We start from the raw sequence: 14,595 nt of genomic DNA, 5'->3' as shown, positions 1-14,595 counted from the left end.
GACAGGAAAAAAATAGTTGGACTGCCACAATCATGCTGACAAGCAAACCTTAGAAAGGCTAAATGCAATACATGTTTTAATAGCATCTGAAACATAATTAACACTGTCTTAAAATTGCAATTCACTTAAGGATGTTTCTTATTGATTATTTATAGTTGTTTGACACGGAAGTTTTGCCATACTGCTCCAGATGTTTTTTTGTTGTTCATATAATAAACCAAATAGAAATGTAATCAAATAGATTGTGGGTAAATGGCATGTATTAACTTACAAAAATAAGGTATATGCCCTGCAATTGTGTTACCATCTTTCACTCAAGCAATATAGCAGAGGAATATGTTAGCAGTTAACTATAAATAACGCAAGTAGATTGATCATTTTATATATGAAATATATACAATAATTATTATATACAATATATACAATATACGCATGCACAATTTGCATTTCTGGTTTCACCACGTGACGATGATGATTAATCTTCTTGCGTTATTTATTGTTAACTGGTAGTTACCTGAGAGACAAACTCAGTAAAATTTTATTACCAAATATACTGAAAATATGAAAACTTAACAACATTTTTCAAGTAATGGAATATTATACTAGTCGTTATATTTAAATCAATATAAACAAATAGTTATAAAAAAATACGGTATTTTAAAACTTTTTTTTCCTCAATCTTGTTGACTGTCCATTTAATCCAACCTCATGGCATTTTCACATTATTTAAGGGATTGGTTAACGAAATGAAAGTGACATATACAAGTTGACTCAGTTAAGCAAGTCCAAGGGAGACCACTCAAAATTAAAATACTGTACCAAACTATGTTTGTCCAAGAATTATAAGTTAAATTGAGATTTTCAATCACTTTATGGAATTTTAGAAGTTCTTAATGTCTATATAAAACTGAAATACATACGGCATACGCTTTTAGACATGAACTAAAGACATGAACATGTCATTAACTTGCTTTAATGTTGGTGTTAAATTTATGGAATTAATTAAATATTCATTCACAATAATTTAACCCAGTTCATACAAGTAATAATTAACAGGCTTCTTAATGACTTGATAATTGCTAAGACCAACTTGCTACTAACAACACTGAAATGAATATTTGTCTAAAATTACAATGTTCAGCACAAATTTACAACACACAGTATCACATATGGATTGTTTCTCAAATGGGTGAGAACTCAGAACGCATGTCCAGTTTTTTTAAACTTCTTTCCTGTGTTACCAAAACACGACAGGCAACACACATTTAAAAGCAGACAGTGACTGATCACAATAGCACACATCTAAGAACTTAACCTCAGTTGAGCACGCAATCTGTGATTGGGCTGCATGCCACTGAGGCTGCGGCTGTTATTGATATCTATGTAATTTTACCTGACAAGATTTGGCTTGTAATTCATGACTGGACAGCTATCCCAAGCACAGGCACTTCCACCCAAACTGGAGTGAGGTCAATACAAGTCCACTGTTTAACTTAAGTTCTATTTCCACTACACACTAAACAACTATTCCAACCACAGTCATTTCCATCTAGACAAATTGGATGTTAGTACTTGTTTAGCGTCTGGCTAGAGTTCCATTTATGTTGCTCACTAGACAACTATTAAAGGCACAGTCAGTTCCACCTCAACAGGAGGGAGGTTAGTACATGTTAAGTGTCTGACTTGAGCTCCATTGTTATTGCTCACTAGACACCTATTCCAAGCACAGTCACTTCCACCTTGACAAATTGGATGTCAGCACATGTCCAGCCTCCGGCTAGGGTTCCATTTCTGCTGCCCACTAGACAACTATTTCAACCCCAGTTACTTCCACCTAGACAACAATGAGGCTAGTACAGTTTCAGTGTCTGGCTCAAGTAACATTCTTGCTATTCACAGAACATGATTCCCTGGCTCAAGCAACATTCTTGCTATTCACAGAACATGATTCCCTGGCTCAAGTAACATTCTTGCTATTCACAGAACATGATTCCTTGGCTGACCAGTGTGTCTTCTGTACATCAACTGTGAACAAACAAACATGAATGAGCTAAATGATATAACTTGTGTAAATAAAATTATTTGCAAAGAAATCTGTTTTGTTCTAGGAGTACTTAGTAGACCACCTATTCAGGCATAAAATGTTCTTCTATAAGGTAGGCAGGTTTGGGCAAAAAGTCATATATGAATCTCTTTTGATGCTTTATCAGGGCTCGACACTCACGGTGGTCCGTTGATCCGGGGTCAGTAAAAAATAGGGAGGACCAGTGAAACTAGAAATTTGGTTGATCCGTCGGACCAGTTAAAAATCCTGGCCGGCTTATTGTGAAATACTGGTGGAAAAGTGGGTTTTCATAAATTAAACAACTTTATATGTTCATAATAAACCGATAATTTCATCATTATTTTATGGGCCGACTCGAGACCGGGATGAAAAATAGCAACATATTGGAAATTCCAATTTTTCTAGATGCCCGGATGACAAAAACCTGTTGTCGGATTGAAAAATCGATTTGCATTCCGCAAATGTCTCCGGACTTTGCCATGATCAATACACAAATTAACATAAAATTCGAAGCGTTCGGATTGAGAAATTAACAAAATGGTATTTATTATATTGAAAAAGCAGCAATAATCAGCATTTTATCAATCTTAGTACCATTAGAATATACTTTGTTTACCATACGAATTTACACTGGAGGGCGCCGAATAATGTTTTGATATTGCTGGAGAGTAAACGTGTGTATTTTCAAGATAACAAGTTTTCACGATGTGGAATTTCATTGGGGGGGGGGGGGGTGGTTGAACCTGTACCTCCGCCTAAAAACCCTAAAACTAATAAAGAGAAGCTTGAAGTATAGCAAATATGAAAAGGACGAGAGATAGTTCAGTAGATAGTATAGTTTTCTTTATATAAATGCACAATACATTGTGGATAGTCCGGAAATTTAATTGAAATTTAGGTAAAATAACATAGATATTGTCGGACCACTTAAAATCTTGAAGGACCAGTAATTTTTGAAAGCTGGTGGTCCTTTGGGTCAGTAGGTAAAAAAGTTAGTGTCAAGCCCTGTTTATTAATAACTCAAAATCATGAACCGCTGTATCACAAAATGTTTTAGGCGAAGCATTTTATTTATGCTTTATAACAAAGTAGAATTGTCCCATTATCAGGTGGTATATGTGGAGGACACAAAGTGCTATAAGCGACATACTGCCTATCGCCAGAAGGTCTTTGAGATACATGGACGCCTTCAACATGATGACCGCAGAACTGTACCTGCCTGTTGTGTGAAGGCAATCAGTATAAGATATCCAAGACTAATTACTGGCAACTATTTGTTCCAGGACGAGGAGTAGAATGGTGAACATAGCATCATAAGTGTATAATCCTCAAGAATTATATGTTTGTTGAATTTTTCAGTCTGTATTCTACACAAACATCAGAAAAAAAGTTATTATTAACAGAGCTTTTTAAGCCATATTGTTGAAAACTGTTTAACATTTAAGTGGATAAATGGTTGTTACAAATTTATTACTTTATTTAATGATGTAATATAATTTATTGAATTATTATGTATATAATAATAACATAGAGCAAAATTATCCATTATATACAAAATGAATTCCAAATGTACTGTTTTATTAATCATTATTTATTTATCTTGTTCTTTTGTCAACTATGAAATGGGCATTTTTACAGTTATTCTCACAAAAAAGGGCAGTTTAAATATAGACATGTATTTAAACAACCATATTCCAAATTGTCCAACAGTTTTATCCAGCAACAATATTAATAGTACTTTTTGTTAAAAATACCAATTCAAACCTCTATTAAATTTATACTCATTTATAGTGTTGTGAAATTAAGCGTGGAACTTCATGGGCATGTCATGAATAAGTATAAAGTCCAACCCCTCTTAAGCAGCCAGTCAAGGGAAACGGCCAAATTGGCTGCTTAAGCGGGGTGGCCTCTTAAGAGGGGGTTGGGTCATAGGGAGTCTGGAGTTGATGAGTGCATGGCCAACTGTTCACTTTTTGTATAAACAAAATGGTAAATATGTGTACATATACTAAACAATGTATAGACTTTAAATAATTGTATTTCTTCCTTTCTAAAATCAGCTATAAAACAAAATTTTCATTCAAAAAAATTATATTCATCTTTCTTATCATCATCAATATCATCATCATCATCATCATCATCATCAGAATCAAGTCAAGTTTACACAATGCGCGTTGTATGGTCCCAATGCACTTAAGATGGGAACAGTTGTGAATCAGTTATGCGTGAATAACTCCCGTGTCACTATCAATCGATAATTTCATTGGTTTATGGCAGTTTTACAGCTTTGTAATACCTACCGCACAAATTGGTCCCGACAGTGATCTCCTCCACGATAAAATTGTGGCCAGTTACTTAAGAGACTGATTATAGCAACCGAGTGTAATCCTCCTGGCAATCGTGCTTTTCATGCATAAATTATAAAAACACTTTTTCGCCGCATAAAGGGTTTTATCAAAATTAATATATTGAAATAATTGTAAATATAAAAACAAATATTAATGCTTTGTTTAATTCCCAAATGAGAATACCGCAATAATGTGTAATCCGAAACACACTCCCGATTGTTTTATGTTAACGATACGTTTACAATATCTAGCATCAAAAAAGTCCTCATATATTTCCTTTGTCCAGACAAAAGCGCGCACAAATTATGAACCAATGTACAACGTCACGTGAAAAGCGTGCGTGTATCGATTTTTTTATAAAAACTTTGTAGCACAGAGAACATGTATATCAGTTGATTTGGGCTAAAAGTTTCGTTGTTCTTTTTAACTTTTAATTGGCCGATAATTTTCATAATATGTGCTTGAAATAGTATGATTCAACAACTACAAATAATAAATTATAAATTAATAATCTCTTTTCCAGTAATAATAGGTGATATTCGCACATGCGGAAACAAAAAGATCAAATGGTGGCATATTGCTTTTAACCCGATAACCCGATAATCCGCCGCTAATTAATTGCAATTTGCAAACTGGCTGTCAAAATGTTTATCACACAACACGATTCAGTACTACAGAGCCTAAACCGCAGACTGGACGTAAGTATCGATTTTATTGCCGTTGCTTCGGTGTAATTTTGCCAATGTACATGACTGACTAACTCGCGCGAGACCACTCATATGGGGGAAATTTAACATTTGGGATTAAAAATAGCTGGCCGCTGGCCGGAGAAACGGGGTTACCGCTTAAAAGGGGTGCATTTTATAGTGTTTATCCACGGTCGCAGCACACACCGGCCGCCTACACAGGGCGACCGGCGATGAGGGGTGACCAGAAGAAGGGGTTGGACTGTACTTAAAGTACAACGTACATGTACTTTCCTGTGCCTGCTAGAGGTCTGAATGCTCTTTAACTTTTGAATCAGGATGCAGTTTAATGTTACATTTTATTTGGTTGGGGTTTTAAATTATGCATATTCTTTAATACATGGCCAGGTGTTGATCTAGCATGTCATTATAATAGTTTGTTCACATAATATTATTGAAATCAAAATTTAACAACTAGGTTCTCTTGTCCTAATGTTATTATCCATCGCCATAGGCAGAGGGATATAGTTTATTCATTTTCTGTACGAAACACTTTAGTGTCTGGAAAGTGTTTATATCTCAGAACTGCTTGGACCGATTTCATGGAAACTTGATACGAGTTTACATATCGTAAGAGAATGATGTGCATCAAATGCATAACAGAGTAATGGCCTTTGTTTTACTAGCAAATAAGCACAATTGTGTGTTTGGAGCAGCATCTTGGAACTGCTGGTGCAGATTTCATTGAAAAACTTGGCATGTGTGTATATATTGAGGATGGTTCAGGACAAAGCGCTACTCTAATGATTTTGGCAATAACAGAGTTATTGCCATTTTTGTATTGAAACAGAAATTTGTTTGCCCTTTTTAGAAAAGTACTGGTACCAGGTCATTTGGGAAAAATTAGCATGACAAAGCTAAAATTGGGAAAATCTGTGTAGTTAAAACCAATGTTTTTACCAACTTTCATGATGATTGGGCAAAAATTGTGACTTCTTGAGTGTTTACAAGGTTTCTCTATAGCCAAATAGGGAAAACCTATGAAGTTTCATGATCCAAGGCGTAAGCATTCTTGAGTTACTATCCGAAAGCCATTTTTCTAAGTTGAGTCACCGTGACAGCCATTGTGTGAATACGTTTTTTGGCACTGTGACCTTGACCTTTGACCTAGTGACCTGATAATCGATAGGGGTCATCTGCGAGTCATGATCAATATACCTATGAAGTTTCATGAACCTAGGCATAAACGTTCTTGAGTTATCATCCAGAAACCATTTTACTATTTCAGGTCACCTTGACCTTTAATTTAGTGATCTGAAAATCAATAGGGGTCATCTGCGAGTCATGATCATTGTACCTATGATGTTTCATGATCCTAGGCATAAGCCTTCTTGAGTTATCCAGAAACCATTTAACTATTTCAGGTCACCATGACCTTGACCTTTGACCTAGTGACCTGAAAATAGATAGGGGTCATCTTCGTGTCATGATCAATGTACCTATAAAGTTTCATGATCCTAGGCATAAGTGTTCTTGAGTTATCATCAGGAAACCATTTTACTATTTCGGGTCACCGCTACCTTTACCTTTGAACTAGTGACCCGAAAATCGATAGGGGTCATCTTCGTGTCATGATCAATTTACCTATAAAGTTTCATGATCCTAGGCATAAGCGTTCTTGAGTTATCATCTGAAAACCATTTTACTATTTCGGGTCACCGTTACCTTGACCTTTGAACTAGTGACCTGAAAATCGATAGGGGTCATCTACGAGTCATGATCAATGTACCTATAAAATTTCATGATCCTAGGCATAAGCAATCTTGAGTCATCATTTGGAAACAATTTTACTATTTCGGGTCATCGTGACCTTGAGCTTTGACCTAGTGACCTGAAAATCAAAAGGGGTCATCTGCAAGTCATGGTCAATGTACCTTTGAAGTTTCATGATCCTAGGCATAAGCGTTCTTGAGTTATTATCTGGAAACCATTTAACTATTTCGGGTCATCGTGACTTTGACCTTTGACCTAGTGACCTGAAAATCAATAGGGGTCATCTGCGAGTCATGATCAATGTACCTATGAAGTTTCATGATCCTTGGCATAAGTGCTCTTGAGTTATCATCCGGAAACCATCTGGTGGACGGACGGACCGACATGAGCAAAACAATATACCCCCTCTTCTTCCAAAGGGGGGGGGGGGGCATAATGAGAAAACTGCCCCCCTCCCATCAGCCATGTTGTTCAACTGACCGGAACCATTTTTAAACTCAACTCAAGGAAACAAATGTTCTGAGCAAATATCATGAAAATTGGGCCAAAAATGTGACTTCTACTGTGTTCACATGTTTTCACGATATACATATAGAGAAAATTGCCCCGCCCACTGGAGGCCATGTTTTTTCACCGATCCCGACAATTTTCAAACTCATCCTAGATATCAATAAAACCAATGTTTTTACCAACTTTCATGATGATTGGGCAAAAATTGTGACTTCTAGAGTGTTTACAAGGTTTCTCTACAGCCAAATAGGGAAAACTGCCACTATATACATATAGAGAAAAATGCCCCGCCCACTGGTGGCAATGTTTTTTCACACATTTCGACCATTTTCGAACTCGTCAGAAACATCAATTGAACCAATGTTTTGACCAACTTTAATGATGATTGGGCAAAAATTGTGACTTCTAGAGTGTTTACAAGGTTTCTCTATAGCCAAATAAGGAAAACTGCCCCGCCCACTGGCAGCCATGTTTTTCAACGGATCGGAACCACTTTTGAACTCAACTAAGATATCATTAAGACAAACATTTGGCAAAGTTACATGATGATTGGGCATGAAATGTGACTTATATAGTGTTTACAAGGTTTTATCTTTTTTTTGACCTAGTGACCTAGTTTTTGAACCGGCACAACCCAGTTTCGAACTAGGCCGAGATTTCATTGGGAAAAAGCTTTTGACCAAGTTTAATGAAGATGGCACAAGAAATGTGGCCTCTATAGAGTGTTTACGAGCAAATGTTAACGGACGGACGGACATACTACGGACAAAGACCGGTCACAAAAGCTCACCTGAGCAATCAGGTGAGCTAAAAATGAACCACATAGTCCAAGCTAAGTGCACAAAATGTTAAAGCCACACACCTTGAAATGAAATACATGTTAATCAATACATTAAGATGCAATTTGAATGTGTGCACAATTGTTATTAAATCTATAGCCTAGTTAGCAAGTAATTTATTTATTTTTTTAATTTTTAAACCGAAAGTAGGATTTCTATATATACACGTCCATTTCAACAAAAGCGAGTACTTTTAAGTTTTAAAAAGCAAAAGACGGATTTCTACCTTGTAACCACCAGATAAATTCTAATTGGCATAGATAAAATATGTTTCTAATTTATACTTAAATTTACTATGCCAAATAAGTTGTGTGGCTTTAAACACTAATTGAATTTCGATGCAATTAAACATACCACTGTTATTTCTGTTTTTCTTTGTTTGCCTTTTTAAGTCCTCATCCGAGTCTTCACTGTCTGGAGCTACAACAATATTGAAAAGGCATCGTGAGCTTCAGATTCTTTATCACATTGAATTCAGTCTGTCTCAACAATTTTTAATACATCAACATCTTTATGTTTAAACAGCGATAATCCCATCTTTCTATTAGTAAATGACCAGATACTTCAGGTTTTCAATTAAAGTACAACACATAATTTGTAAAACACCTGGTTAGCTAATTAGATAGAATGTAAAACAAAGGAATTTCTAGTGCGGGTACAAAGCAATAATTGAATTGTATATGAATCAATTGTGAGGGTCGTTGCAGTCAAAATAATATGACAGATCCTCTACATTAAGGTAGCGCATCTCTAATGGGCACATATCCAAATATAATCTAATTAATTATTTTCTTAATCAGCATCATTTCACTGAACTACATCCAAATTTGTAGGTAGGCTTTCCATGCTTTAAAAAAAATATACCGAGTTTTTCAAAACCACCCCCAGGCTCGGCTTTTTCCAGTTTATTTTCACCCCTGGGGTATATAAAAGTTCCATAATTCATTCAAATTTCCAAATATTGGCATGCAGTTGGTGTGTACAGATGCTGTTAAGGTGTTTAAAGTTTAAACAAGATGAAATAAGTATTCTTTTACAGACATTTTTTACAAATTTTTATCTATGGAATAGCGCCATGAAATGTAAGTGATTTCAGCCAAGTAAAAATTGGGTCGGTTAAAAACAAAGTGTCATAAAATTCAAAATAGTATCATTTAAGTTATATTTTAAACTTATTTTTTATAGAAACACTATATACAGCAAAAATAACAAGAAATAGACAGATTTACCGTTTACTTTTTGAAATAAAAATAAAAATGCAACATGCATCATTCGTATTTTCAGCAGTAAATTACCCAATTTAGCCATAACGTTGTTTTAATTTTAAAAATTGAAGGATGTGCATACAATTTTCAACATATTTAACAATAAACATAGCTTATATGCTATATTAAATCAAATTACGTTAGAAAAGAAATGAAACGCGTCGCAAAAAGTATGGGATGTCGGCAGGATTCGAACCTGCGCCGGAAGATCCCAAAAGATTTCTAGTTCATCGCCTAAACCACTCGGCCACGACAACTTCACTTCAGTGCAATCTTAAATTAGATATCCATAAGTAAACAGGTAAAAAGGCTCGACAATCTTTCAAGAAATCGCGAAATCGTATTTTTCAAATGATAATTGGATCAAAGTCAATATTTATAGTGAAAATAATGTTTTCTAAATGAATAAGGTAAACACATATCAAAATTCGAAGTTTGAAAAAAATAAAATGCATCTCTCAAAATAACCGATCATTGAAGATCGGCAATGATCGTAAAATAAATCGCGGGAAATCATTAGAGGTGCGCTACCTTAAGTAGGACAAAGTTGCAATAATTTACCAAGCTTTCTTTTATTGTAAATTCAATCTGGATCACCCATATTATCATCATCATCCGTGTCATACCCTGCTCCTTGATATCCTAAGATATGAAAAACGAAACAATGGTATAATTTTGGTTTATACCAATGACCTATGAAACACAGTCATGAACTATTAGTATGTTGTTTGCAACATTAATGCAACAAAAATTAATACACACACACCAGTAATTTATTTTTTAGTCTAGGCTACCCAGATTTGAAACTGACCTAGATACTCTCAATGCAAATATTCTGACCCAGTTTCATTCCTGTTTGTCAATATAGGATAAGCAATCCAAACAATTTTATTTCAGTCTAAAAACTTGACTTTGTAATCTATATCAAACTGACCAAAATTATCAAGTGACCTAGATATGGTTAAGAGAGAAACTACAAGGACAAAGTGTAAAAAATATCTGTAATTACATATATAGCATATACAGCATCTAAATAAAAAAAAATTACAATTGATCAAATTGCCCATTTGTTACCGGTGTACTCAATAATAAAATATGGACTAAATATTTGCAATGCAACATACTGAACAAGTTTCATTAAGTTTTTACGATAAATGCCAACACACAAACACAAATATTTTATTACCATATTGAGGTTGAAACCCAGACACCTCCTCTATTTTCTTCATTATGCTGGTCATCAGTCTTCAACATCCTCATCACTTGAAGCTTCCTCATCGCTTACTGTTGTTTCCTTGTCTGCAAAATAGCATTATGGTGAAATGAGCAAAATATACAGCACACATTATAACACTTTAAAATCCTGTCAAATACAAAGCATGGAACTCTTTAAATATATATACTTCACAAAATATATATATATTGAAAAAGTAAACAAACGTCCCCTGGGTATAACCATAACACAGGATGAGACTTCATATTTGCACTCCCCATTTTCATGCTCATATTAACAACGTTAATATTAAGAGACCTTGTCCGTGTTCAAACAGTATCTAAATATAAATAAAATAATTACCAATTATGGTTTGGTTTCCATAAAGTTGTGCAGCATCCGTCTGTGTGATTTTTCCCATATTCAATTGATGTAGGATCTTGGAAACTTTTGATACTTCTAGTGTCCCTTCTGGTAGTCTATAGTATTCCCTATGTGTACGTATATCGTGTCCCATAAATGTGGCTAGTATGTCTTGGCTGCTCTCTGTAAGATTCAAAACTTGAGACAAAGTTGCCAGTTGTTTGCGTAAACTTGTTGAAGTTATTGGTGAAGCATGTGTGACCTTTGCTTTCTCAGTCGCCTTATTCAGTAAATCATTGCCTCTGTATGGCTTTCTTCCACTTGGTCTCATGAATACGTACTTAGACTCTATTTGAAGCTTAGACTGCAATCTAAGTAGTGTGTCCAGGTTTTCCTTCATCTCTTTTGTTAGGAGGATTGATACTCGCCTGCCTCGTTTGAGGCTTTTTCCCCGCGTCTCTATCCTATAATGAGATTTACACAAATGCCTTTCAAATTTGCTTAATGTTTCTGATATATCTTTATCCACAACGTCATTAAAAGAGCCCTTTACGAAATCATCCGTTTTCAGTCTTTCCGTCTCTCCGGATCTCTTTCGGTTTAAAAGTATTACCTCTGCTAAGGAAACTTTGCAAAGTGACGAATAAATCTCTTTGAGATCAGCTGGGGTGCTGAGATCAGTTGTTGCACTGGATCTTAATATGCTGGCTTCATTTCGGAAGTGTTAAGCTTAACAACATGCTTGACGATGGGTAAAAGTTTTTGGTTATTAAACCTTTCAATAGCCATTGATTCTTTGGCCATAAAGACCATTCTTTCATGATATTCGTCATCGTAACATTTTATAAATCGGGACATTCTCTCTTCCTGCTCCCCATCTTCCACCTCTGATGCTTTTGTGCGAAGCATTTTGGCAACTTTTTTTAAACTACTTCCTATTTTTTCAACGTAAGACGGTGACGCATAAGAACAGGTTCTTGCTTCGAACCCTGCAACATTTTTTATTGTTTCAAGGAGAGTCCACATGATTGGCTGAATGCATTTTGTCAAATTGTCTATATGCGGGTAATTTTATAGCCAATCTAGCCAACTCGCGCATACAACAAGAAATATGGGAATAAGAATTTTCTGATTTTCCCGTTTTTTCAAATCTTCTTTCACCAAATTGTAAAATCAGACTGTCAGATTTGGCATAGTTACCAATCTTGTCCTCTCTCATGTTGACAATAACCTTTTTGTAAAATTTTTTATTCCTGCTTTTTCAGTAGAGGCACATGCTTTTAACAGTTTAGAATTATTTACTGGGGCATCGCTTTTTACTCCGTCAGGCTTACTGACACAACTTCTGTGGTGTTTGTATAGGTCTGTCGAAACGATAAGCATCCTACAGAACTCACAGATCAGATATTTCTTTCTATCTTGTTCTTTGCTCTGTCTGTACTTAGGTATTAGGATACCCATCCCTTTTTCTTTTACTTTTGAATTGTGCAGATTATTACCCTTGGCAGTTATGGCTGCCCATGCCCGTCTCCTTTCTTTGGATCTCTTTGGCATGTTGAGAATCTTAGCTACTTCAATTTCATTGGAGTGTTGTTGCTCAAGGTGTCTATGTAACTTGTAATCTAGCTTTTCGCAGTATATGCAACATTGGGCTTTTTGTGACCGGACTTTCCCATTAGCTGACCCTGACATTGCTACAATTACTTTCTTCAGTGGTTCATTAATCACACATAATTCATCGATATCATAAACAATGTCCCCATCCGTTGTCTGTTCATTCAATGATACCATCTTTCCTTCCACAATGCACCTGAACACCCACTCTTTGGTTACACATTGACCTGGAAACACACAACAAATTGATAGGGAATAACAACACTTGAAGGGAAAAGCTCTCAACTAGACCAGAGTAGTACTATATAAGTGGTTAAGTAAATGACTTGGAAATGTTGTGAGTTTCATTAATGGAACAAAATTCGATAGGATGTACGAAAGCTGTTTAACAACGGACAGACAATAATCGTCCAAGCTCTATTTGAGCACTGAAACTAAATATTCATCAGCTACTACAATAACATTTAAGCGTTTTTATAATGCTTACTTGAAGTATGCAACATGTTGTCTGCACACACAACAACTGTATCTTCTGTTGAGTTGATAACTGGGATGCCGCCAATATCCTTAATAAGTCTCAAAAGCTGACCTACAATTAATGTATAACATGGCATATAATCAGTTTTCCCTAATGTATCAATGCAATATTTTGTCATACGTTCTATGAGACAAATATTTATCAACCTTTGATCATTATCTTGAAAATATATTGCTGCAAACCACTGAAAAAAATAACAAAAGCCAGTAACTGTGAATGATTTTCATGTGTTCTGACTGGGATTTGAACTTGTACCGTACAGCAACAGTACAAAGCAATGCAAAGTAAGAATGCCTATACCAATCAGCCATTGTAACCAAATTTATGACCTACATCAAATCTCCAGGTGGTTCATGTTTCAAGAAAATTTTAAGGCACCCAAATTTCCGCATCAAAAAGATTTATTACAATTATGGAGCTTTATGCAAGACTATTTCTTCCAAGTGGTTGTTTGATCCCGTACATAACATGCATGTCAATGGCAGGTAAAACATTTTGATAGCTGCCAGAAATTAGGACTGATAATTGGAACTGGAAACTGAAAATGTTTAAAATTTGAAACTGGAAATATTTCAAAATCAGTAGCTGCTAAAATGACAAACCTTTGGTTATATCAACCCATGTGTCTCCCCTTAATTCAAACTCAAATCCTTGGTAATCAATTTCATGACAGATTTCTCCATATTGACAAATCTTGGTGACCATGAAGTTCTCCTGAAACGGGAAGTCATAACTATTGTTTCTATTTAAAACGGAAAGAATATGTGTTCACCGCAGAATTGTGTCACAACCAAAATTATTATTTTAATACAATCTAATGCATATCTTCCTCCAAACATTTCTCACACACTCAAACAGCACAACCATGTTCTCAATTTGGTTTTATTTAATTGGTTCACCGATTATAGGTATGGTATAACCACCAACCTCCACAGCGCCTCACAGTTTCATAAAACATTTAGAGCAAAGTAGTTGTTTTTTAAATAAGAAATGTACAAACCATATCAAGTGTGGTACCAGCAAGCAGGGACTGTTTTACCCATCTATTGCTCACTATTGGTTTTCTCTGTACCAAGCTGTTGAATAGTTCGACGGAGTTGCAGTCAGTCTGTCCATTCGCAGCTGAAAATTCGATCATTAAGAGATGTATCCATGCCATGTCGTTTTGGAAGAAAAAATATGTGCAGTATTCTTAAGATTGTTTTTTTTATATTTTACCAACTATTGGGGCATTTTTGACTAAGCACAGTGCTATAGTGACTTCATGGTAGCAAATGAACATAATCCTTGCACAAAATGTAACTTTTGCAGATTCTATGTCAGAACAACATCAAAAATATGTTTGTTTAACATTGTATATATTTGAACAGAAATGTAGAAC

The 14,595-nt window shown here is 35.3% G+C and overlaps 1 long non-coding RNA gene across 1 annotated transcript; it reads right to left on the bottom strand.

Moving 5' to 3' along the window:
• Positions 1-656: 656 nt before the first annotated feature.
• Positions 657-14,339, bottom strand: LOC127839446 (uncharacterized). The gene is made up of 8 exons (XR_008030354.1): positions 14,215-14,339; positions 13,817-13,928; positions 13,164-13,265; positions 11,063-12,903; positions 10,673-10,785; positions 10,048-10,128; positions 8,576-8,641; positions 657-2,025 (listed from the first exon to the last, which is right to left on the bottom strand). It is a non-coding gene; the product is annotated as an uncharacterized LOC127839446 (long non-coding RNA).
• Positions 14,340-14,595: the final 256 nt, after the last annotated feature.

The sequence above is a fragment of the Dreissena polymorpha genome, chromosome 7 (assembly GCF_020536995.1).
Source record: "Dreissena polymorpha isolate Duluth1 chromosome 7, UMN_Dpol_1.0, whole genome shotgun sequence".
NCBI lineage: Eukaryota > Metazoa > Mollusca > Bivalvia > Myida > Dreissenidae > Dreissena > Dreissena polymorpha.
This window is presented reverse-complemented; position numbering and strand designations above follow the sequence as displayed.